The sequence below is a fragment of the Eurosta solidaginis genome, chromosome X (genome assembly GCF_040869045.1).
Source record: "Eurosta solidaginis isolate ZX-2024a chromosome X, ASM4086904v1, whole genome shotgun sequence".
Classification (NCBI taxonomy): domain Eukaryota; kingdom Metazoa; phylum Arthropoda; class Insecta; order Diptera; family Tephritidae; genus Eurosta; species Eurosta solidaginis.
In genome coordinates this window covers 44,270,921-44,297,015 of record NC_090324.1, presented here as the reverse complement: position 1 = coordinate 44,297,015, position 26,095 = coordinate 44,270,921, and the positions used below count along the sequence as shown (strand labels likewise).

Genomic DNA, 26,095 nt, shown 5'->3' with positions numbered 1-26,095 from the left:
CTAAATTACATACGGTTTGTACACAAAATATTTATAAAGTAGCTCTAAGCAATATGGATGATAAGCGAATAGTACTTTACTGTAATACATTTAAGAAAAACATTAATAAACAATTATTATTGTATTACATAAAAATTACTGTGTTGTATTTTTCTTTCTGCTCATAATTTTAATGTATTGGCGGCTTCAGATCATATAAATAGAGGTCGATATCGAAAGGTGTTCGATAATTTTATATAGCTATAAAAAATCTATAAAAGAAGTATACCCCACAAGATTCTTATCAGATACACACAACTAATAGGTAACAGATTTATCAGATTCTTATCAGATACACAACTGATAGGTAACAGATTTACCAGATTCTTTCAGATACACAACTGGTAGGTAACAGATTTACCAGATTCTTATCTGATACACAACTGATAGGTAACAGATGTTTTTCTTCGGCCACTCATTAAGAATCATATCAAATAATCATATGACTGTATTACCAAATCTTGTTAAGATCAGGAAAGTATTAAATGAAAAACTTAAAAGAATGAAATTGAGAGAATTGGATAGAATCAACTTGTTAGAGGATACAGACATTCTACTAATTAAGACTGCCTCGGACGTTTCATGTTCATAACGAAAACTGGTCCCGCAAACACTTTGTCAAATGTACTTCCCTTATCTTCCTTTTCTGAAAAGCAGACGCACACAATAGATTACATTTTTTCTTATCGCACGCACACAAAAAAATTTGTTTCACAATTTAAGCAGTTGATAACTCCACTGATTATTGTATGCTTATCCATAATAAAATGTATGAATATATTCGATCACATGTTGCAAGTAGATTAGGCATTGCTTACTATAATGAGATGTCATGTTAAAAGTAGATTACACATTTCTTATCGCACAAAAAAGGTACTTTATTGTTCTATTCTTCTACTATAAAAGCTCAGCTCAGATCCAATTTAAATTATTCAAAATTCAAACAGCAAACCCATAATATGATCAGCATATTAAACTCAAAAATAGTAATCTACAGCGCATACATTAGGAGGGATAATCTCCCTTTTAATGATTTTGCACGATAACGCCGTATTTTGGAGAATGACCAGCAGCGTGAAGAGTTGCTTGACGAAATCGTTGAGGGAATGCTGGAGTTTTAAAATTGCAGCCGGATTTTGTTAATTTTTCTAATTTATCAATGATTGTAACAAACATTGATTGAAGTGTCACTGAGGTGGGAAATTTTCTGTCTCAGTATCACTTTGCGAAAAAGATATGGGCGCTTTATTGTCCATAAGGGTGGGCGAAATTCGATTTATGGAGGGTGCCATAACACCCTCTTTAAATTATTAAAAAATACAAATTTTAAAATTTAAAATAAAAATTGTTTTTATTTATTTATTTAAAAGTTTTATTTGAAAAAGTAAGTATTTACAGGTAGAATTTACAACGAAGTTGATTATAAATTTTTGTACAAGTGTTTATAATTTTGTAGGCTTCGTCATCAAAACGCTCTAGGTGTGAGCAATTGCAAGTGTCTGGGCCATCTGTGCTATTAGAATTCGACCAAAAACAGTTTTCACAGTGTTCATCGAAATGATTTTTTATTTTACATAATTTATCTCTATACTCAATTTTTGAATGAATTTCGAAAAGTCTTTTCCTCTGCTCTTCAGGTAAAATATGTTTAAATTGTTTCAGAAAATTAATATATCTACTGCTGCTGACGACGACGATGACATGTTTGTGATTACTGAACCTTCATATTCGATAATAACGATCAACATGAATTATTGCTGGATTTATATCGTACGAAGTGTGCACATATAATTCTTCTCGCTTATGTAATGTCTTCGTATTGTCTTCCGGAATTTCAAAGCAATAGATATTTAAGGTACGTTGTATATAATTGCTGTAATAAGAGCATTTAATTCGTATTACACAATTATCGTAAACTATATTGAAATGTCTATAAAAAACCTTTGGGCTTTCAAGAATGCCTCCTATTCTCTTTTCCTTTTCAACTAGTAATTCTTTAAAATTGTCAATAGCCTCTAGAATTGTGTACTCACTTTTTTGACACCATGTGACTCACTCCTTAGATCGCGGATAGTTGGTCTAAAAGATCCACCAGGACTCTGCGTTGTTGTTGTTGTTGCTGTTGTTTTTAATAATGATGGGTTGAGCTAAGGAAAACTCTGAACTAACAATTGAATTGTTACATTTATTTTTAAACGTATTGAAGTATTTGGATTATTGTATTCAAAACTATTCTGTTTACTTTTTCAAAATTTTTAAAGCTGTTTATATTTTGTTCTTGATTCTTAAATTTATTATAGGGATAACTTGTTCCATAACTTAAGCCAAACAGGCAAATAAGTAAAATTTTTATTAAACTAGCTAATTTCATATGGTTTTTTTATTTTTATCTATACATGTGCGAATCACATTATACAATGATCATATTATATGTTTGTCTATAGTTTTCACATCAATTATTTCTATATGTGGTCTTTTGAATGAAGTATCCTGGGCTAAAATCTTTTCAATATCACCATTACTAAGAATTCGTTCAGTTTCAATTTCACGATATTCAAAGCACTTGATGCTCAACATTTTTTCCATGTATCTACTATCATAAGTACAACGAATTGGTAGATCAAAATTGTCATATTCCAATTTAAAATGTCGGTAAAATGCTTGTTTTGCCTCAATGATTCTTCCAATATCAGATTGCTTTTCAATGGGCTCTCTACGATATGCCTCTATAGCCTCATCTATAGTAAAAGTTCTCATTGGCTTCCCTTCCGTTGAAAAATCACCTTTAGACGATGGTTCGATTGTTGTGGTTGGTGAAAATAATAGAATCGTTGACAACACTTCAATTTCTTCTTCGTCATTCGTTAAAAGAGGCTCACTTTGTTTTAGTAATAATAATGAAATATTGATTGATAAAATATCATTAATATTGGGTAATGTTAAATTAAATTGAATACTTTTCGAGTTTTGGTTTATCGCAAGTGCATTACTATCTAGGTTTTCCCAAAATGGTGCTCCGTAAGTAGTTTTGAAAACAAATAATAATAGTAATGAGATATAAAATTTAAAATTCATTGTGATATATCCCTTTGTTTACGTCAATTTAAAATGAGGTTGATTTTAGAAAACAATGTATTTATATACTTACTTTTCTTCTTCTTCTTCTTCTTCTTCTTCTTCTAATTCCCACCCTTTTAAAATAAAAACACCAAAGGTTAAGATTTCTACTTCTATTTTATTTCATTATAAATTAAAATTACTACCCTATATGTACTTACTTACTTAATTGGCGCTTAACCGTCTAAACGGTTATGGCCGTCCAACAAGGCGCGCCAGTCGCTCCTTCGCTCCGCCAACCGGCGCCAATTGGTCACACCAAGGGAGTTTAAATCGTTTTCCACCTGGTGCTTCCAACGGAGTGGGGCCGCCCTCTACCTCTGATTCCATAGGCTGGTTCCGATAGAAACACTTTCTTGGCCGGAGCATCACCTTTCGTTCGCATAACATGGCCTAGTCAGCGCAGTCGCTGCGTTTTAATTCGCTGGACTATGTTGATGTCTGCGTATAGCTCGTACAGCTCATCATTAAATCTTCATCGCTACTCGCCATCGCCAACGCGTAGAGGTCCATAAATCTTTCGAAGAACTTTTCTCTCGAACACCCGATATGTATTTGAACAAAATATATGCTGATTTTAAAGCACAACGAATTTGTCGTTGGTTGATTTTCACATTACTATCAGTATGACAATGATAGCTTCGATAGGACCATAATAAATTATGGTGGTGCAACATTAACCAATTAGCTTGTCGTTGATTTTCCTTACTCAGATCCGTAAATTAAAATGGAGCTTTTATGTGGAAACAATGGAATTCTTCACTGTAGAGAACCACACCTATTTCCTTTACAATAAATTTATTATCGTATGATTTAAAGCCTTGAACATCTACTGTTGCAAACATTATAAAATTAATATAGAAATATCTTTGTAATGGTAGGCTTTTTATACGTTAAGCACAGACGGTGCCATGCCCATTGTCCAAAATTTTACTAGTTTTAATTCTACGTCATAAATTCAACTCACCTACCAAATTTCATCGCTTTATCTGTCTTTGGTAATGAATTATTGTACTTTCTCGGTTTTTCGAAATTTTCGATATCGACAAAGTGGGCGTGGTTATAGTCCGATATCGTTCATTTTAAATAGCGGTCTGCGATGAGTGCTCAGGAACCTACATACCAAATTTCATCAAGATACCTCAAAATTTACTCAAGTTATCGTGTTAACGGGGGAACGGACGGACGGACATGGCTCAATCAAATTTTTTTTTCGATCCTGATGATTTTGATATGTGGAAGTCTATATCTATCTCGATTCCTTTATACCTGTACAACCAACCGTTATGCAATCAAACTTAATATACTCTGTGAGCTCTGCTGTAATTTGGCAGTCGTTGAAGATGTCATGATGAAATTTGGCAGGAAAGTTACTCCTATTACTGTATGTGTGCTAAATAAAAATTTGCAAAATCGGAGAACGACCACGCCCACTTTTAAAAAAAATTTTAACAAAAATTTACAGTATATAAGTAAATTATGTCAACATTGAACTCCATTAATGATATGGTGCAACAAAATGCAAAAATAAAAGAAAATTTCAAAATGGGCGTGGCTCCGCCCTTTTTATTTAATTTTCTAGGATACTTTTAATGCCATAAGTCGAACAAAAATTTACCAATCCTTGTGAAATTTATTAGGGGCTTAGATTCTGGGACAATAACTTATTTCTGTGAAAAAGGGCGAAATCGGCTGAAGCCACGTCCAGTTTTTATATACAGTCGGCCGTCTGTCCTTCCGCTCGACCGTTAACACGATAACTTGAGCAAAAATCGATAAAATGAAAAAAATGCCATAATTCTATACCAAATAGGAAAAAAGAGATGAAACATGGTATTTGGATTGGTTTGTTGACGCAAAATATAACTTTAGAAAAAAACTTTGTAAAATGGGTGTGACACCTACCATATTAAGTAGAATGAAATGAAAAAGTTCTGCAGGGCGAAATAAAAAACCCTTCAAATCTTGGCAGGAATACTGTTCGTGGTATTATATATATAAATAAATTAGCGGTATCCAACAAATGATGTTCTGGGTCACCCTGGTCCACATTTTGGTCGATATCTGGAAAACGCCTTCACATATACAACTACCACCACTCCCTTTTAAAAGCCTCATTAATACCTTTAATTTGATACCCATATCGTACAAACCCAATCTAGAGTCACCCCGGTCCACCTTTATGGCGATACATCGAAAAGGCGTCCACCTATAGAACTAAGCCCCACGCCCTTTTAAAATACTCATTAACACCTTTCGCTTGATAGTCATATTGTACAAACGCATTCTAGAGTCACCCCTGGTTCACCTTTATGGCGATATCTCGAAGAGTGGAACACCTATAGAACTAAGGCCCACTCTCTTTTAAAAAGACTCATTAACACCTTTCATTTGATACCCATATCGTACAAGCAAAGTCTAGAGTCACCCCTGGTCCACCTTTATGGCGATATCTCGAAAAGGCGACCACCTATACAACTACCACCACTCCCTTTTAAAACCCTCATTAATACGTTTAATTTGATACCGATATAGTACAAACACATTCTAGAGGCACCCCTGGTCCACCTTTATGGCGATATCTCGAAAAGGCGTCCACCTGTAGAACTAAGCCCCACGCCCTTTTAAAATACTCATTAACACCTTTCATTTGATATCCATATCGTACAAACATATTCTAAAGTCACCCCTGGTCCACCTTTATGGCGATATCTCGAAAAGTCGACCACCTATAGAACTAGGGCCCACGCCCTTTTAAAAAAACCCATTCACACCTTTCATTTGATACCCATATCGTACAAACAAAGTCTAGAGTCACCCTTGGTCCACCTTTATGGCGATATCTCGAAAAGGCGTTAACCTATAGAACTAAGCCCTACGCCCTTTTAAAATACTCATTAACACCTTTCGTTTGATACCCATATTGTACAAACACATTCTAGAGTCACCCCTGGTCCACCTTTATGGCGATATCTCGAAAAGGCGTCCACCTATAGGACTAAGGCCCACTCCCTTTTAAAACCCTCATTAATACCTTTAATTTGATACCCATATCGTACAAACACATTCTAGAGTCACCCCTGGTCCACCTTTGTGGCGATATTTCGAAAAGGCGTCCACCTATAGAACTAAGGCCCACTCCTTTTAAAATACTCATTAACACCTTTCGTTTGATAGCCATATTGTACAAACGCATTCTAGAGTCACCCCTGGTCCACCTTTATGCCGATATCCCGAAAAAGATACCATTTCACTTCATCCGACCCAAATAGTATCCACCATGTATTTAATAAATAAAAAATAAATCTAAGGCGCCATAATCCCGAAGAGATTTTAAGCCGAGCTTCTCTTCCAATTTGCGTCGTGCTCCCTTTAGTTTTTCCTACAAATTGGCGGGACGGTACCCCTAATTTAGTTTATTGAAATTTACTATTTTCAATCAGCGAAACAAATTTGTGTGCGGAATGTCAAGCGCCGTCTTAACCTAACCTAACCTAACTGTTCAAAAGTTATTTAAAAAAACAGGTGCTTTCGATGTCAGCTTAACACGGACTTTGCATCACTCAATTCATCAAGTTATTAAAACAAAACACTAAAAGAAAAGTTATATAATAAACTTATATGCTCACTTTGCACATTTCAAAAAATTAAAAATGAACAATTCAAATAAAATGAACCGATGCGAACATGTTTTCAAATTGTCCTCAAATTCTTAAAAAAAGCAAATTACCCAAAAAAAGGTGCGGATTTAAAAAAAATGTATATTACGATTGGCTGAAAGAATAAGCGAAATCAGTGATGCAAAATCCTTTATCCTTAATCCTGATTCTTACCTCAGACGTAAGTTGAGGATATATTTATGTATGAGAAGGGTTTGAAAAATCACTTGGGCTTAAATTCAAACATCTGTTATTTATTTGCGAAACTATACAATAGCGTCTGAAATGTAAATTTAGATTTTCACACTTCATCCTTCAACACCCAAGTCTCGCGGGTTGACATTTCCTAAAGTTGGCGGTCCTATCCAAAACTAGTCCCTTGAAGTGAATCACATTGATTATAGCCTACCAACTCAGTTTAAATATCACCTACACGTTACGGCTCCTTTTACAAATGTGAATACGTAAGCACATATATTTACCAGGTGACGCTTTGTCCTTCGCAAGAACACTCAAAGTGGTGAAGCACAAAAGCTTTCCCAAGACAGTCGAACTAATGAGCGTGTGTGCTACTATAGAGTTCTTATTATTTTTATTTAACTTTGTATTTTAGTTACTTTGAACTTTTTAATATTTAAATGTATTATCAATATTTTAAGTTTCAATATTGATTTTTCAATTTTCAAAAATGTTCATTGTTGTGAAAAATGAAGAAAGAATTTGACGCATACTTTTAGGTGTTTTTAAAAAATATAATTTAAAGTTTTGTTAAAAAATAATACATGGTTTCAATTACTACATTGACGATCTCTGCCTATTTTAAAAAATTGTGTGTGTGATCATGCAAATATTTAAAAACGATTTTAAATATATAAATTATACGGAATCCTAAACGCAACTGTAGTTATTATGGAACATTCTTAAATTAAAATTTTGCAAAGTAGACGATTTTTCTTGTTCATTGCAGTAACTTGGTGTGGTGGAATTATCAAAAACGTTTATATTTTGAGGTCATATTTGACCAAGATAATTCAGACGGCTGTTCAATTCGATAAAAATCGCCATATAGTGCACACCGCCACAAATTATGCAATTTGTATTAAAAAAAACTAAATAAACAATATAACTCAATGAAAAGTAAATATATACTCAATTTAAGTCGTATCATAATCGACATTTGCTTCTAACACCTGCTATGCATTTTTGATTTGGAACCTATGAGTTCTTTGAGCAAAAGTCATTTATGCGTTTGTGCGAATGAAACGTTCTATTATAATATTTAACTTAATTAAATCACATAAAATTAACGAAAGTTATTAAAATGGAGGTCCACATTTGTCAAATTCAAATGCTTCAAAACAGTGAAACCAGCATCAATCAATCTGTCAGAGGCTCAATCCTTTCTAAAGCCATTGCATAATTTCATCAATCAATTTTAAAGCCATTGCACAATACATTGTCCAATTTCATCAATCAATTTTAAAGCCATTGCACAATATTAAAACCATCGTCAAATTTCATCAATCAACTTTAAAGCAATTACACAATTTAATAGGGAACAAAATTTTGGAAGAAGAATTTTGAGGTTGGTTTGTTCTAAGTTAAATATATATATATTGTTTATTTAAACAGTTATAATGAAATATAAATATTTTTTTTTTAATATTGATATTTAATATTTTACTAAATTTGTAAACTCCTTCTTCAATTGTTTCATTCTCCACGACACAATACACACACTTCTACACTCACACAAAATTTAAATGATTCGCTTATTGATTTACAGAATAATTCTTCTCAAGAAGAATTAGTAAATCCATATGCAAATCAAAATAATGCCGAAATTTGTGCTACATCTGTCAAACTTCCACAATTTTGGACTAGTTATCCAGAAGCGTGGTTTATACACGCTGAAACACAATTTAGCACCAAATATATAACTCAAGAGAATACCAAATACGAACACATTATAACAGCACTTCCACAAGACGTAATAGTAACAATTTTAGATTTTATCTAAAACCTTCCCCTCACTAACAAGTTTAGTTAACTCAAAAAAGTTTTAATAGAAAGACATTCTCTTAGTGAAAATTCAAAGCTTGACAAAATCTTAAATGATTCTGAAATGGGTGATCGCAAGCCCTCTGAATTTTATCGGTCATTAATTTTGTTAGCCGGTTTAAATTTTAGTGAAAATATTTGAAAGAGAATTTGGTTGATAAAACTTCCCAAAAATTTAAATGCAATTTTTGCTAGCTCAAGTTCTAATAATATTAATGAAATAGTAAAATTAGCGGATAACATTTTTGAAGTTATGAATAAAAAAGAAGTTTTCTCAGTAAATACAATATCAGATAAAAAAAGCTCAAAATTCAGTTATTGGAAATCTAGTTAAAACCACTCATTTAATGTGTGAAAGTTTTCAGAAACTTTCTTTGAAGTTAGCAGAAATTAAAACAGAAGTGTATAGGAATAAATCTAGTTCACGTTCTAATTCTAGGAATAATTTTAGAAATTCTTTTAGGCATCGTTCTAACTCGCGTAATAATCCAAATTGGTTGTGGATATTTCACTAAAATTTGGAAATAATGCTAGAAGTTGTGAACAACCTTGTTCTTATAACAAAAACAAAGATTCAACAAACTAAATTCTTCCGTTGTTGCAGCGACGAACAATGGAAATTTAGAATTTTCGACGCGTCGCTTATTTATTTTTGATAGAGAAAACAAACAAAATTTTTTAATTGATAGTGGAGCAGAAATTTCGGTATTACCCGCGTCTAAATTTCCTCATACGAAACGTTCAGACATAATTTTCACTGCAGCTATTGGCTCAACAATTGCCACTTACGGGAAAAGGCTTTTAAACGTAAATTTAGGTTTACGGCGTGAATTTCCCTTTATATTTTTGATTGCGGATATAGCCAAGCCAATAATTGGCGCTGATTTTCTTTGTAAATATGGTCTTCTTATAGACATTAAACATAAACGTTTAGTAGATCCAATCTCTCAGTTAATACAGTATCCTACTTTTGTGATATTCCATTACCTAAATTATTTGTGGTTGACAATAAATTTACAAAATTATTAAAAGAGTTTCCGTCACTTATTTCAGAGCCAGATTATACTAAACCTGTTAAACATACAACAGTACATCGCCTTGTAACAGAAGGTAGTGTTCCATTTTCTAAGCCCAGGCGCTTAGATCCGGTAAAATACAAAGTCGCGAAAACGGAGTTTGATTTCTTAGTTAAAACAGGCATTTGTCGGCCTTCAAATTCTTCAGTAGCATCACCACTTCACCTTGTACCTAAAAAAGAGATGAATGATTGGCGTCCATGTGGTGATTTTAGAAGATTGAATATATTAACGGTTCCTGATCGTTATCCCTTACCTCACATTCAGGATTTTAATATGAACCTTCATAATAAAAATATATTTTCAAAATTAGATTTAGTTAGGGCATATCACCAAATTCCTATGGCTGAAGAAGATATTTATAAAACTGTTATTACAACTCCTTTCGGTATGTTTGAATTCATGAGAATGCCTTTCGGACTTAGAAATTCTGCACAAACCTTTCAAAGATTTATAAATGAGGTAGTAGGTGACTTAGATTTTGTATATGCTTACATTGACGACTTACTTATTGCAAGTAAAGACGAAGAACAACATTTAAAAGATTTACGTATCCTTTTTCAACGCCTTACAGAGTAAGGTTTAAACATTAAACCAAGTAAATGTACTTTTGGTGTAACAAATATAGATTTTTTAGGACATAACATTTCTGGAACAGATATTCGAGCTTCCGATGAAAAGGTATCAGCTATTCGCAATTTCGAACGTCCAAAATCAGTTAAGCAGGCACAGAAATTTTTTGGTATGGTAAATTATTATCATAGATACATTCCAAAACTATTAGAATTTACAAACAAAATTTATGAGCTAATTAACAAAGTAAGTAAGAAACGTGACAAAACTTTGGTATGGGACGAGAATTCGAATGAAGCTTTTGAATGCATTAAAGATAAGTTTGCATCTACGATATTGTTAAATCATTTTAACAAAGATACTAAATTATCTTTAACAGTAGATGCATCTAACACAGCGATTGGGGGCATTATACAACAAAATTACAATAGTAAAATTGAACCCACTGCATTCTTTTCTAAAAAACTTTCTCCAACTGAAATTAAATATAGTGCTTTTGATAGGGAGTTATTGGCAATTTACTTAAATATAAAACATTTTAGATATATTTTGGAAGGACGACAATTTACAGTTTATACGGACCATAAACCTTTGACTACTGCTTTAAATTCAAAAACAGAACAAAGTCCTAGACAAACGACACACTTGGAATTTATAGCACAATTTACTGATGACATACAATACATTAAAGGAGAATCCAATGTTGTACCAGATACGCCATCTAGAGCTTTTGAGAACTGAATTTTAAAATTTTACAAACTGAGCAACAAAAAGATGATGACTTAAATCAACTTGTATCTGATTCTCAATATCTAAATTTAAAACTAATTAGGATTCCCATTTTAAATTTTAATATTTGGTGTGAAATTTCAGGAGAAACTCCTAGGCCATTTGTACCGAGTAATTTGCGAAAGACAGTATTTGATATTTTACATGAAATAGCACATCCGGGTACAAGAGCTACACGACGGCTCATAGTTAAAAAATATTATTGGCCTAATATGAATAAGGATATTAATATTTGGTCAAAAGAGTGTCTTCATTGTCAAAAATCTAAGATTTATCGTCATACAAAATCCTGTTGTCAAAATTCAAATTCCTAAGAATAGATGTGAACACATCCATTTAGATATAGTTGGACCATTACCTATTTCAAAAGGACATAGTTATATTTTAACGATTATTGAAAGATTTACCCGTTGGCCTGAGGCATATGCATTAAAAGATATTTCAGCAACTACAATTGCAAATAAATTTTTTAGAGAATATATTTCTCGGTTTGGAGTTCCCTTAAAAATAACAACTGATCAAGGTAGCCAATTTACATCGAAATTGTTTTCAGAGTTAACCAAATTACAACATCCGCATATCACCCTCAAGGAAATGGTATGGTTGAAAGGTTTCATAGACAACTAAAGACTACTATAATAGCTAGAGATGACACAAATAATTGGTATGACGAGTTACCGGTTATATTACTTGGTTTGCCATCTATTTACAAAGAAGATATTTCGGCTACACCAGCGGAAATGATTTTCGGTCAGAATTTACGTTTGCCAGGGGAACTGGTTGTGTCATCAGCTAAAAATTTCTCATCAACTGAAATTTTAAGTAATTTACGTGAACATTTTCGAAATGTTAGATCAAATTTAAGTCATCATAAAGATTCTGATACTGGAATTTACGTTCCAAAAGATCTTCAAAATTGTAAATTTGCATTTGTTAGAGTCATTAATAAACATTCATTACAACAACCATATGAAGGACCTTACAAAATTGTGGAAAAAGACCAAAAATGTTTTAAACTTGAAATAGATAATAATATTAAAACTATTCCTATTGATAGATTAAAACCTGCAATAATTGAAACGACAGACACAAACAACACCAAGAGTTTACATAAAAAGAAAATTACGCTCAATTTGTTTAATGATAAATTTTCTTGAAGGGGGAGTAATGTAGGGTTCTTATTATTTTTATTTAACTTTGTATTTTAGTTACTTTGAACTTTGTAATATTTAAATGTAATATCAATATTTTAAGTTTCAATATTGATTTTTCAATTTTCAAAAATTTTAATTGTTGTGAAAAATAAAGAAAGAATTTGACGCATATTTTTAAGCGTTTTTAAAAAATATAATTTAAAGTTTTGTTAAAAAATAATACGTGGTTTCAATTACTACAGCTACTACCCTAACGTAGTGGACAGCCCAACTAGTCTGAAAACTGAAGCTACGCGGTCATCCATAATGAGCTCTCATATCGTAAGGCCGGAAACCAGCAGCTAACATCTTTCAACTTAAAATCGGTCGACTTTCATTCTAAAATATCGTTTTGATTTAACGAAGACTATTGAAATCAAAGTTGTGAACAACCGTCTCTAAACGTTTGGTCTACATTTTAAAAATTTTATTCAGGATCCTTGTAAAGTTTTAATTATATAGATGCGCCGAGGATTATACGATTTTCACCCATGAGTTACGCAATGGCATCCACTTAGACTGCTAATGATTTCGAGGGCGGAATCCTTGGCCGAATAGTCACCCCCTAACGTTTCAAGGTGTTTCTGGTGTAGCTCGGCAGCATAGCGCGAGAAAAACCTCCGTTAGAAAGTCTTCGGAGCTACATCTAGAGCTTCTAGGAAAGTGACGTCGAGGAAGGAATAAGTTCGAAGTCGCAGTCCTATAGCTTCTGTGCTGGAATATGGTGTGAGGTTCAGGAGGCGTGGTAGCGACTGGTGGTCGGGATTGCTACTGTTCGCACATAGGGAATTGTAGCTCTTAAAAACAGCCGAAACAAGTAAGGAAGGTTAAGTTCAGGTGTAACCGAACATAACATACTCAGTTGAGAGCTATGGTGACAACATAAGGGAAAATAACCATGTAGGAAAATGAACCGAGGGTAATCCAGGAATGTGTTTGTTTGACATGTGTATCAAATGAAAGGTATTAAAGAGTATTTTATGAGGGAGTGGACCATAGTTCTATAGGTGGACGCCATTTAGGGATATCGCCATAAAGGTGGATCAGAGTTGACTCTAGAATTTGTTTGTACGATATGGGTATCAAATGAAAGGTGTTAATGAGTATTTTAAAAGGGAGTGATCCTTAGTTCCATAGGTGGACGCCGTTTCGAGATATCGCCATAAAGGTGGATCAGGGTTGAGGGTATCAAATGAAAGGTGTTAATAAGTATTTTAAAAGGGAGGGGGCCTTAGTTCTATAGGTGGACGCTTTTTCGAGATACCGCCATAAATGTAAACCAGGGGTGACTCTAGAATGTGCTTGTGCAATATGGGTATCAAATTAAAGGTATTAATGAGGGGTTTAAAAGGGAGTGGTGGCAGTTGTATAGGTGGTCGCCTTTTCGAGATATCGGCATAAAGGTGGACCAGGGGTGATTCTAGAATGCGTTTGTACAATATGGGTATCAAACAAAATGTGTTAATGAGTATTTTAAGAAGACGTGATGCTTAGTTCTATAGGTGGACGCCTTTTCGAGATATCGCCATAAAGGTAGACCAGAGGTGACTCTAGAATGTGTTTGTACGATATGGGTATCAAATTAAAGGTATTAATGAGGGTTTTAAAAGGGAGTGGTGGTACTTGTATAGGTGGTCGCCTTTTCGAGATATCGGCATAAAGGTGGACCAGGGGTGACTCTAGAATGCGTTTGTACAATATGGCTATCAAACGAAAGGTGTTAATTAGTATTTTAAAGGGAGTGGGCCTTAGTTCTATAGGTGGAAGCCTTTTCGAGATATCGCCATAAAGGTGGACCAGGGGTGACTCTAGAATGTGTTTGTACGATATGGGTACCAAATTAAAGGTATTAATGAGGGGTTTAAAAGGGAGTGGTGGTAGTTGTATAGGTGGTCGCCTTTTCGAGATATCGGCATAAAGGTGGACCAGGGGTGACTCTAGAATGCGTTTGTACAATATGGCTATCAAACGAAAGGTGTTAATGAGTATTTTAAAGGGAGTGGGCCTTAGTTCTATAGGTGGACGCCTTTTCAAGATATCGCCATAAAGGTGGACCAGGGGTGACTCTAGAATGTGTTTGTACAATATGGGTATCAAACGAAAGGTGTTAATGAGTATTTTAAAAGGGCGTGGGGCTTTGTTCTATAGGTTAATGCCTTTTCGAGATATCGCCATAAAGGTGGACCAGGGGTGACTCTAGAATGTGTTTGTACGATATGGGTATCAAATTAAAGATGTTAATGAGGGTTTTAAAAGGGAGTGGGCCTAGTTCTATAGGTGGACGCCTTTTCAAGATATCGCCATAAAGGTGGACCAGGGGTGACTCTAGAATGTGTTTGTACAATATGGGTATCAAACGAAAGTTGTTAATGGGTATTTTAAAAGGGCGTGGGGCTTAGTTCTATAGGTTAACGCCTTTTCGAGATACCGCCATAAAGGTGGACCAGGGGTGACCCTATAGTGCGTTTGTACAATATGGCTATCAAACGAAAGGTGTTAATGAGTATTTTAAAGGGAGTGGGCCTTAGTTCTATAGGTGGATGCCTTTTCGAGATATCGCCATAAAGGTGGACCAGGGGTGACTCTAGAATGTGTTTGTACAATATGGGTATCAAACGAAAGGTGTTAATGAGTATTTTAACAGGGCGTGGGGCTTAGTTATATAGGTTAACGCTTTTTCGAGATATCGCCATAAAGGCGGACCAGGGGTGACTCTAGAATGTGTGTGTACGATATGGGTATGAAACGAAAGGTGTTAATGAGTATTTTAAAAAGGCGTGGGGCTTAGTTCCATAAGTTAATGCCTTTTCGAGATATCGCCATAAAGGTGGACCAGGGGTGACTCTAGAATGTGTTTGTACAATATGGGTATCAAACGAAAGTTGTTAATGGGTATTTTAAAAGGGCGTGGGGCTTAGTTCTATAGGTTAACGCCTTTTCGAGATACCGCCATAAAGGTGGACCAGGGGTGACTCTATAGTGCGTTTGTACAATATGGGTATCAAATGAAAGGGGTTAATGAGCATTTTAAAAGGGAGTGGGCCTTAGTTCTATAGGTGGACGACTTTTCGAGATATCGCCATACAGGTGGACCCGGGGTGACTTTAGAATGCGTTTGTACAATATGGGTATCAAACGAAAGGTGTTAATGAGTATTTCAAAAGGGCGTGGGGCTATAGGTGCTTCCGGCCTAAACATGCCGCCCCCATTGCGATACGCAACAGCTCAGATTCCGCCCGAGCGGCCCGACCACGATTTGTCTTAAAACTAGATTCTAAATTAAACGGTGCGCGCCGGATGGCGCGACGGCATCCTCCTTGCCTTCGCCGTGACCTAGAGCTAGGACGATAGAAAAAAAAATTTATGGAAACCGTATCATATATTTCTTGCCATTCATATAAACTTCATTTATTTCGAGAAAAGTACAATTTACATGTATAAGCTTATCATCAGCTAACTGACTCTAAATAGCCATTGAGATATATCAGATCGGGTGGGTCCCCGAGAGTACCCACCCGAAGATCGTGCTTTGCGCGAGCAGCGATCCGAAGGATGGTGGCAATGTGCCCGACGTCATGATTTCGGCGTAGACGTCGCCGCCTAGAACGAGGCGAATTGGGGTGGACGTATAAAAGTGGGGTTTCGCAAGACGGAGGGGCCGCGCCGCTGGGGTCGACGTTGTAAGTTGGACAAAACAATTAAACGCGCATGATAATCGAAAAAATCACCATTAGCCACCTAATCGGTGGATACTCGTTGAGTAGTTGCTCCAATTGATTGAGATATGAATTGCGTAGTTTAGGTAATGTTATTTTATTTAAAAGTTCTTTGTATTGAGTGTGGTATGGATGATTTGGAACTTTGTAGACAAAGTAGCATATTTTTAACGATGTTTAATACAATTATGCGTTCGAGTGTGTAATAGCCCCATATGTCATCGAGTAGTTTGCTCGTATTATTTTCTGATGAAATGTGTGTGGCCAACGAGCTTGCTTAACCACGATATTAATTTGTTAGATAGCAACAGAGTATCTTCCAACATTGTTGCGATTCTAAATCCAACAGCTCTTGCAAGTTCTGCGTGAATGGCAGTAATTTCAGCTGTTTCCTCTCCTTCAACAAATCTTCTAATTTCACATTTGAAGCAGATTTTTTTTTTTGCGAAATTGTAGCACACCGTCTTGCATCTCCTTGGATACATTCAACAACTCTTCGCGCGCTGTGCTCTCTGGTGTCTCGTTGTGAGTGCCGGATACCAATTGCGACAGACCCTTCCAATCGGTGATAACACTTGGGGAGGAGCTCATTGCTTTATCTAAATATTTTTCAGACGTTTCTCTTATTTAATTGGAATTTCACTTAAAATTTGTAAAATAAAAACAAATTACATTCCTTGCATTGCCAACCGCACCTCAACTATGTGTAGAAGAGTGAAACGCGCTCGCCCCCTACATATGCTCTTAACAGCACGCGCATCTTTTCGGCACTGTTCCAGCATACTAATTTCCTGGTAACTTTGCTTTTTAAGACAATTATCGCATGCTGTATCTCTTCGTTCCAGACATTGTTCACTCGTAAAATGCTCACTAAAAATCTAGCTGTTGAACACGTCGACAATCTGTTACATTTTAACAGTATCTCTCTAGTTCTCTACATGTAGCTTCTTTACATCCATTGCAACCGTGTTATCCAAGTCCAATAATTTCTTCATACGCGTCATATCCGTGGTAATTATAGTAACGTAAACAGTGAGCTATTTCGCCATCACGACCTGCAAGTCCTGCTTCTTGGTAATAGCCCTCAATGGCTGTTGGTAACGAGTAGTGCAACACAAAACGTACGTCTGGGTTATAAATACCCATTCCGAAAGCTATTGTTGCGCAAAGCACACGCACTTTATCACTCAACCAATCCTTTGACGCGTCTCACGTAGAGTATCTGTAAACCAGCAGAAGGGCGAACCGCATGATACGCTAGCGATTTTATGCCAGCTGCATGTAATTTATTTGCCAGCTCTTCACATTCCTTACGCGATAAACTATAAATTATAACACTCCAATTAGATGGGCGTCCTCTTAGGAAGGCTTGTATATCCTCTAATGTACTAACACCCCGTGTCGGTAACACTGAAATTTATTTAAATTGCTACGATTAAACATGGGTAAAACCCATTTAGGATGTGCCCAATGCAATTGACGTAGGATATCAGTGCGTCCGCGGAGTGTAGCCGTAGCGGTTAGCGCCATGATTGGCACTTTAGGAAGCCGTTTGCGTAGTATGCCAAAACGCTTGTAATCTGGGCGAAGATCATTACCTTATAAAAATGTGAACGTAAACGGGAGTAGTTCTGGAGAATGCGAAGCCAGTTGTCGTAACTGTGCGCACCCAGTCCCATGCTGCTTCGCCAGATGAAGGAAAGGTGCCGAAGTGTCAACTTTGCGAGGTTGAGTCCATTCTTGGAGACAATTTACCGAAAACTAAATTCACTATTGTCAAAGTGCCGTACCATGCGACATGTAAGCAACAACTCGTGGAGTGGAAACCAGGAAAATTTGAAGAAGTAACACAAATTAAATTGCGGATGATTTTAGAGTCTGGATTCATTTTGATTATCAGCGAATTATCAATAATATCTGATCTGAGAAACCGATTCATAATCCCATGTAAAAAATATGTAAATTTAGTTTAGATTTTATATTGAGAGGAATATTTGTTTATTTTTTTTTTTTTTTGACTTACGCATGGACTATATATCATTATATTTAAGTGTTCCCTACAGTGCAATTGCCAAACTTTTTTAAGGATGTTCACAGCGCTGTATTACGGTTCTGGTGTCCTCGCTCGAAGCGAGCGAGTGAATTTTGGGTTTGATTTTTTAAGAATTAAAAAAAGTGTTTTGTGGCAGAGGGGGGATCTGCGTGAGGGCTTTTCTGGTATCCTCGTTATGGAATAACGATTGAATTTTGAGTTAGATTTTTTTTGAAAATTTAAAAATTGAATGGGCCGGATAATGCCTTTGGTCTCGGTGACAGAGGCGGATCTGAATGGGTGGTTGGTTGGCCTCGTTCCGGGTGAACGAGAGCTGGGGATGATTTTTATGAAAGGGGGATGTGGAGGAACGGAAGGATTGTTAAGAGGAGCTCGTGGTCCTCTCACAATCTATCTCCGTAGGAAGAAGGATCAGTTTGACCAAAGGTCGTCTGACTTGACCCTTCTCGGTTATGAGGTCAACCACACGTACTCGGTTATCTTCACCGGGGTGTACGTTGACGACTCTACCTAACCTCCATTCGGTGGTGATATAAGTTGTCCTCTTTGAGGACAACAAGATCTCCCACTTGTATATTTTGTGTGGGGTATTTCCACTTCACACGCTTTTGAAGTTCGGATAAATATTCGGCTTTCCATCGCCGGCAGAAGGTTTGATGGAGGGCCTTGAGCTTCTGCCATCTATTTATCATGGAGGCAGGACTTTATCTCGCCTCCGGTTCTGGCGGCGCCAGAAGATGGCTGCCAGTTAGGAAATGTCCTGGGGTTAGTGGCTCCAGGTCCGTTGGGTCATTGGACGCGGGGCTGAGAGGCCGTGAATTTAGGCATGCCTCGATCCGGCACAAAAGGGTTTGGAACTCCTCCATGGTATATTTATGGAGAGAAGCGACCTTTTTGAAGTGGCTTTTGAAGCTCTTCACTCCCGCTTCCCACAGGCATAAAATGCCAAGTTAATGCTTGATGGCTATACTTGCAGACTGTTTTGTTTCGGCTTTCTGCCAGGAAGGCATTGAATTCCGATCGTAGAGATCTGGAAGCTCCGACAGAGTTCGTACCATTGTCGGAGTAGATGTTTTTTGGACATCCTCTTCTCACGATAAAACGCGAAAAGGCTGCGAGGAAACATGGGGTGCTCAGGTCACTAGTGGCTTCTAGGTGGATGGCCTTGGTGGAGAAACAAAAAAAGAGGCATACGTAGCCTTTGGACAGCCGACATCCCCTACCGCGGTAGCTTTTGATGTCGAAAGGCCCCACGAAATCTACCCCGGTATTGGTGAACGCGCAAGTAAAAGTAGTACATTCGCAGGGAAGGGTACCCATAAGTTGGGACTGCGCCTGCTTCCTGTGAATAATGCAAGTTTTGCAATTGTGGATGATGGCCCTGATCATTGTTTTGACGTTCGGAATACAATACTGGGTGCGAATAAGGCGGAGCATGAGGTGGTTCTCGCCATGAAGGGTATCATGGTGAATCATCATGACTGCAAGGCGAGACAGCATGCAATTATAAGGCAAAATGATCGGATGCCGCTCGTTGTATGACATGTTTTTTGAAGCCCCTAGACGCCCTCCTGTTCTGATAATGTCATCTTTGTCGATGTATGGGTTGAGTGACAGGATTTCACTCTTCCGATCAATAGGTTCCCTATTCTTTAATTTTAAATATTCGGTACCGTAAAATTGTTTCTGGCAGACTCGTATTAATGCTTGAGTCGTTGCCTTAATCTCATCGGCTGAGATTATGCACGACTTTTCTTGGAACACTGCTTTGGTTTTAGGATGCGTTCTTTTATAGAATCTCCTAACATAAGATAAGACTTTTAAAGCTCGTGGCAAATCTGAAAATCGTTCAAGAATATCTGTATGATCTACCCTTGTCGTGGCATATGATTGTGCCCTCTTTTCCTCAACGGACCTGTTGTAATCGGCATCTTGTGCTGGCCAGTGAGAATTGTCTTCTTATAGCCAAGAAGGACCCTGCCACCACAACGAATTGTTGACCAAATCTGATGCTAGTAGTCCTCTGCTTCCTAAATCTGCTGGGTTAGATTCCGAGTCCACGTGAAGCCAGTCCTTGTTACCGACCATGTCGAGGATCTTGGTGATTCGTTGTGCGACGAAGGTTGACCAAGTACAGGGCGGCTTGCGTATCCATGCGAGTACGATGGTTGAATCCGTCCAGAGGTGAAATTTTGCTGGTCCCAAATGAATGTTTCGGAATATTGATTCCATCATTTCGGCGAGCAGCACGGCGCCGCAGAGTTCTAAACGTGGGAGCGAGATGGTTTTCACTGGAGCTACTCTGTTTTTTGCTAAGAGTAAGTGTATAAAACCGGATCGTCTCTTTTTACGCGCATATATACCGCTGCAGCATATGCTTTCTCGGACGCGTCACAGAAGCCGTGGATTTCTATTTCGCCTTCCGGGGAAAAATTTACCCACCGCGGTATCCGTATGTTATCTATTTCACCATAGTGTTGGGTGAAGGTTTTCCATCGTTCTGATGTATTTGGTGAGACCGGCTCGTCCCATCCGGTGCCTTCTAACCAAATATTCTGCATTAATATTTTTGCCACTATGACCATTGGGGCGAGCCACCCCAATGGGTCGAAAAGCTTGGCGATGGCTGACAATATTTCTCGCTTAGTTAAATTTTCCGGATCCTTCAATGGTCCTGCTTTAAATAAAAGAGATCGGAGTGCGCATTCCATCTTATGCCCAATGCCTTCACGGTACTGGTGTCTTCGAACGCCAGAAAGTCTTCGCTTAGTCGATCAGTTTTCGGGATGTCTTTTAGAACTGCCTCCGAGTTCGATGTCCATTTCCGAAGTGGAAAACCAGCTGACTGTAGTACCTGTCGTATTTCATCCCTTGCCTAAATGGTCGATGCAATGGTGTGTCCTCCTGCTAATACGTCGTCTACATACATGCATTCTCGCAGGATGCTCGATGCTGTTGGATGGCAATTTTCGACATCGTCAGCTAGCTGTAGAAGCGTTCTGATGGCCAGGTATGGAGCGCAGTTAACTCCGAACGTTACAGTCTTTAACTCGTAGAGGCCGATTGGTTCACTAATGTATTTTCGGAAAACAATCCTCTGAAATTTGGTATGGTTGGCATCCATCCAAATTTGCCTATACATTTTTTCTATATCGCTATTGAAGACATATCGATAGAGTCTCCAACGTAGAATAAGAATTGGGAGATCTGCTTGTAGTATTGGACCAGGTAGGAGAATGTCGTTTAGACTGGTGCCATTAGCCGTCGGGCTTGAGGCATTGAAAACGACTCGGTCTTTCGTCGTTATACTTTCTGCCATTACAACGGCGTGGTGTGGCAGAAAGTAATTATTTGTTTCATCTGCCGCGACGACACTGCTAATTTTTTTCATATGTCCAAGAGTCTCGTATTCTGAGAGTACCCTAATATATTCTTTCCCTAAGTCCGGATTTTTTATTAACCGGGACTCGTTTCGATAATATTGTGAGAATGCGCGCTTAAGGGATCCTCCTAAACTCAACTCTTCTGAGTAGCCTTGCTTGAATGGGAGGGATACTATGTACCTCCCATCTTCGTTTCTTCTTGTTGTTTCTTTATACAGTTTTTCGCAATATGCGTCATCTGCATTAATGCTTTTGCCTTTTGGCAAACTTTCTAACTCCCAGAAAGCTTTTAGTTGGTTGTCCAGCTCGACTTCGTTGTAAAACGACACTATGTTCTTTGTTGGATTCGGTGCTTCAATACGACCGGTTAGTATCCAACCGAACACTGTCTCTTGGGCTAGAAGTGTATTTAGTACATTCTTTTTTAGACCGCTTAGTATAATTTGGGGATATATGTCTCCACCAATTATGAGGTCTACATCTTCATTGACGTAGAACCTCTTGTCTGCCAAAACTAAGTGTGGGAATGCCTGCATAGTCATTGTTTCGATATGGAAGGATGGCAGATTCCCAGTTAGTTTGGCTAAAATTAGAACAGAAGTAGTCAAGCTAAAGCATGGGTCCACTGGTGAACGTAGCTCGATGGTGGATGCCTCTTTAACTTGAGCAGAGACTGCGTTGGCGATGCCTGAAACTTGGGCATGCATTTTCCTTGCCGGCAAATTGATTCTGCGTTTTAGTCTTTCTGTCATGAAAGAGCATTCAGACCCTGAATCAATTAGTGCCCGCGCGGAGAAGTCGGTGCCATTATGATGAATGTGTACGCGAGCAGTTCCTAATAGCACGCCTGTGCTGGAATTAGCATGACAGGATTTTACATTCTGGTTCGCAGAAGAATTTGGTTGCCCTGATTCCTGTCTTCTTTGTGCTTGTGCTGAAGTTGACGGGATATTATCCGTGTCTTTAAAAGGATTGCGCCTCGTAGTTTGCTGAATTGTATCCGCATGCAGGAGCGTGTTATGACGAGAGTGGCATTTAGCACAGTTGTACGAACTGGTGCACCTCGTCACTGTGTGTCCTGGGGATAAGCAGTTCAGGCATCCCCCCGTGGACTTGATGAAGTTGAGTCTCTCCACTGGGGTCAGATCACAGAATCGGGGACAATTCCGTAACCTGTGTTCAGCTTTGCACATTTTACAAAAAACCCTAGATGTTGATTTTGAAGTAGGTTTTGATACCTTCGTTTGGAAGGCATCAAGTCTTTTTATGGGGGTTTTGGTTGGATGCCGAGTATTTGATGGCTTTTGGCCCTTTTGGGCGTTAGTGCCAGTGAAGCTAGACACTGTTTCCAGTGTCTGAAACCTATTTGATAGAAATTTGTCCATATCTTCCCATTTAGATATGTACATTTTATGGTCTATGTTTTGTTCCCATAGAGCCAGGGTACTTTCCGGTAACTTTGTCGAACACAAATAAGTTAGTATTGCATCCCAATTGGATGTGTCGATTTTGTGACATTTGAGGGACGATAGACAATTGTTTATGTCGCTATGTAATTTCTTTAACGCGCTCTCACACTCACTATCTACCTTCTTTAAATTAAAAAGAATTTGCAATTGCGTGCTGACTAATATACGCTTGTTTTCATACCTTTCGCACAGGTTTTTCCAGGCCATATCGAACCCATCATTTGTTAGTGGGCATTTTTTTACAATATCTTTGGCCTCGCCCTGTGTCTTGTTGTTCAGATGGAACAGTTTTTCCACCCCATGTAGGTCGGAATTATTTATGTATATGGCCGTAAACAGGTCACGAAAGGTTGGCCATGATAAATAGTCACCTTTGAAAATCTCCGTGTCGAAAAGAGAGAGGCGGATCTTATGCCCGCGAGGTGCGGCTGGGGGTGCTTGCTCAGAGATAGCACTATTTTCTACCTTTTTAAATTTCTCTGCCTCAGCAGATACTGTGGATAAGCATCGCATATATATTGAGTAGGTAGACATATGTTTTTTCCGGATGGCCAACACACCATTTGCGTCGACATCGTCTGATCCCAGCAGTGAGTCAAACACAGACTTAACCTGCTTCAATAAGGAGCGCAACTCTTCTTGCTGTATCGCAAGATTGTTCTTATTATGGTTTTCCTCTGGAATAAGGCTGTACTGTTTCTCAAACTCTGTGATTACCTCAGCTGATCGGATATAATTTTTCATTTTCTCAAAAAATCTTTCCTGCCCAACTAAAACCAAACTAATTCTTTGAACAAAATGGAAAAAATGTTTTAAAGGTCGCTTTTATATATTTATGTATTACAGACTTGGCCGACTCGTCTGATATATATATATGTTTTTTTTTTTTTTCAAAGGGAAGAATAAGTAATGGTGTAACCTACTCGCCACCCGCACGCAAATTATGTATATATGTATATATTTATATTTATGGCTCTTAAATTATAAGGGTCAGACTTGGCCGATTCGTCTGGTTTTCCCACGAAAAGAGTAAAAACACAACAATGTGGCTTACTCGCCACCCGCACGTAAATTTATATGTATGTATGGGTGTGTGTGTTAATTTGTTTGTAAGGGGTTGTGGTTCAGATAAGGAACAAAGTGCAGAGTGCGCGATATAATAAACCGTCTCGGAATAGTGAAAATTACCAGTGCCAAAATTTGTGAAACTAAATTATTGTGTTCGTGAGTGGATATAAGTGCAGAGCCCGTGTAGTTGCTTTCAAGAAAATATTTGGAGCTTTTAAAAAGTGGGGTTATGGTACCCTTGTGTCTTAAATTGCCGTGGTCGTGGGATACTCCGGATCGACACACACGGTAGGGGGAAAGCAACTGCACAAAACAAATATTGAGGCACTATATCGCACATACTGGTCACTGACAATTTTCACTTTTCACTGTTTAGAGGTTCGGAGCACTCGCGGCACTTTTTTAAATTTAAATTAACCTCAAAAATGACCAAACAACCAAAAAAAAGTGGCAAGAAATATATAACTTACGTGGCTGCTGCGTGAAGGAGTGTTTGTTGTATATGCGGATGATGCAAGCTACCACCAGTATTGTATTACAAAGATGATTTTTTGAAAAACTTCTTGAATAGTGTGCGTATCACCACGAAACTGCAACAATACCACCAAGAGTGTAATACCACGAAGATATATATACTAAATGCTGTGTACCACCAGGATAATTATTGTTGAAATTTTGCGCAGTGTGGACTGTATCTTTTATAGGTGTTGGTTCCTTGTTACGGGGAGAAAGGACCATGTACAATTGTGGTGTGTCGCAAACTCGGCAACGGAGTGGGGGCACCACAATTGCGTTTGGGTTAAATTTAGCAAGAAAAGAAAAAGAGCGAGAGATATTTCTCGTTATAATAATTATTTTATTTGAAGTGAAAATTAAATTTAATACAATAATTTACCTTTTGTAATAAAATGTGGCGGGGCTCCTCGGACAGTGTTAGCTCTGGTTCTCTCAACGATCGCTGGAAAAGTAGACGGTTGCCTTGTCGAGGACAACCGTTGAACCGTGGAAAAAGTCTCCGGTTTTAAGGGGAAGCTTACCCACACAGTTGTACCGGCATGCATGTATATGTGTACGGACAACATAACCCTACCTATGTACACATATGCATGCATGTGGGCGAACTAGTGGTCGATAAAGGGGTGCTATTAGGGTGGCGCGAGTTGATATGAATTTAGGCTTCCGGTCTAAACAAGGCATCTAGATGTCGGACCGCAACAGCTATGGTGAGGTCTTTAGCTTGGAGGACACGTTTTTTTCATTAATGGTAGTCAGTATTTTGGACCAAATTGAGGACAGCAAGATAAATTCGAATTTGCTGATGTAATATCTCTGTATGTTTGTGCAGTCAAATTTAGCTAAATTAATGCGTTTATTGCTTGTGTTAATTTTGGAACATGGTTTGCGAATGGTCATGATTACCTCAATTCTAGCCGACCACCTAGTGTCCGTAATACTGGGAAGAGAGCTCGGTACATTTTTTTTTTTTTTGAGGATGTCCCGTGTTGTTGTTGTTCTAGCGATAAGGACACTCACAGAAGGCCTTGGAGAGTGTTATCAAGTAGATGCAGATTCGGTACGTTCCGGTACCAAGCCCGACCATCTGGGAAATGATTTGTTGCTCATAGTTAGAAAGTTTAGAAAGATATGTTAAACAAGACATATCTGAGGTTAGGATAAATAGGATTTATCCAAAAATTCCTACTTAGTGAAGAAACCCTATAATTATATGGTTGAGAAACCCGAAAAAAAGAGGGTTATTAAAAAGAAATCATACATAAAGCCATATTTTGTGTAAAGAAAAAATTATATACAGATATACCTAAAACATGAAAAAAAGAACAAATTTTGAATACTAAGGAAATACCAACGAAAAACAATTAAGCTAGTGCTCGTGGTTGA

General features: G+C 37.5%; 1 long non-coding RNA gene across 1 annotated transcript in view; it reads left to right on the top strand.

The window, feature by feature from the left end:
* The window catches only part of LOC137234280 (uncharacterized), a 105,745-nt gene that overhangs the window by 13,920 nt on the left and 65,730 nt on the right, over positions 1–26,095 (top strand). The window lies entirely within an intron of this gene.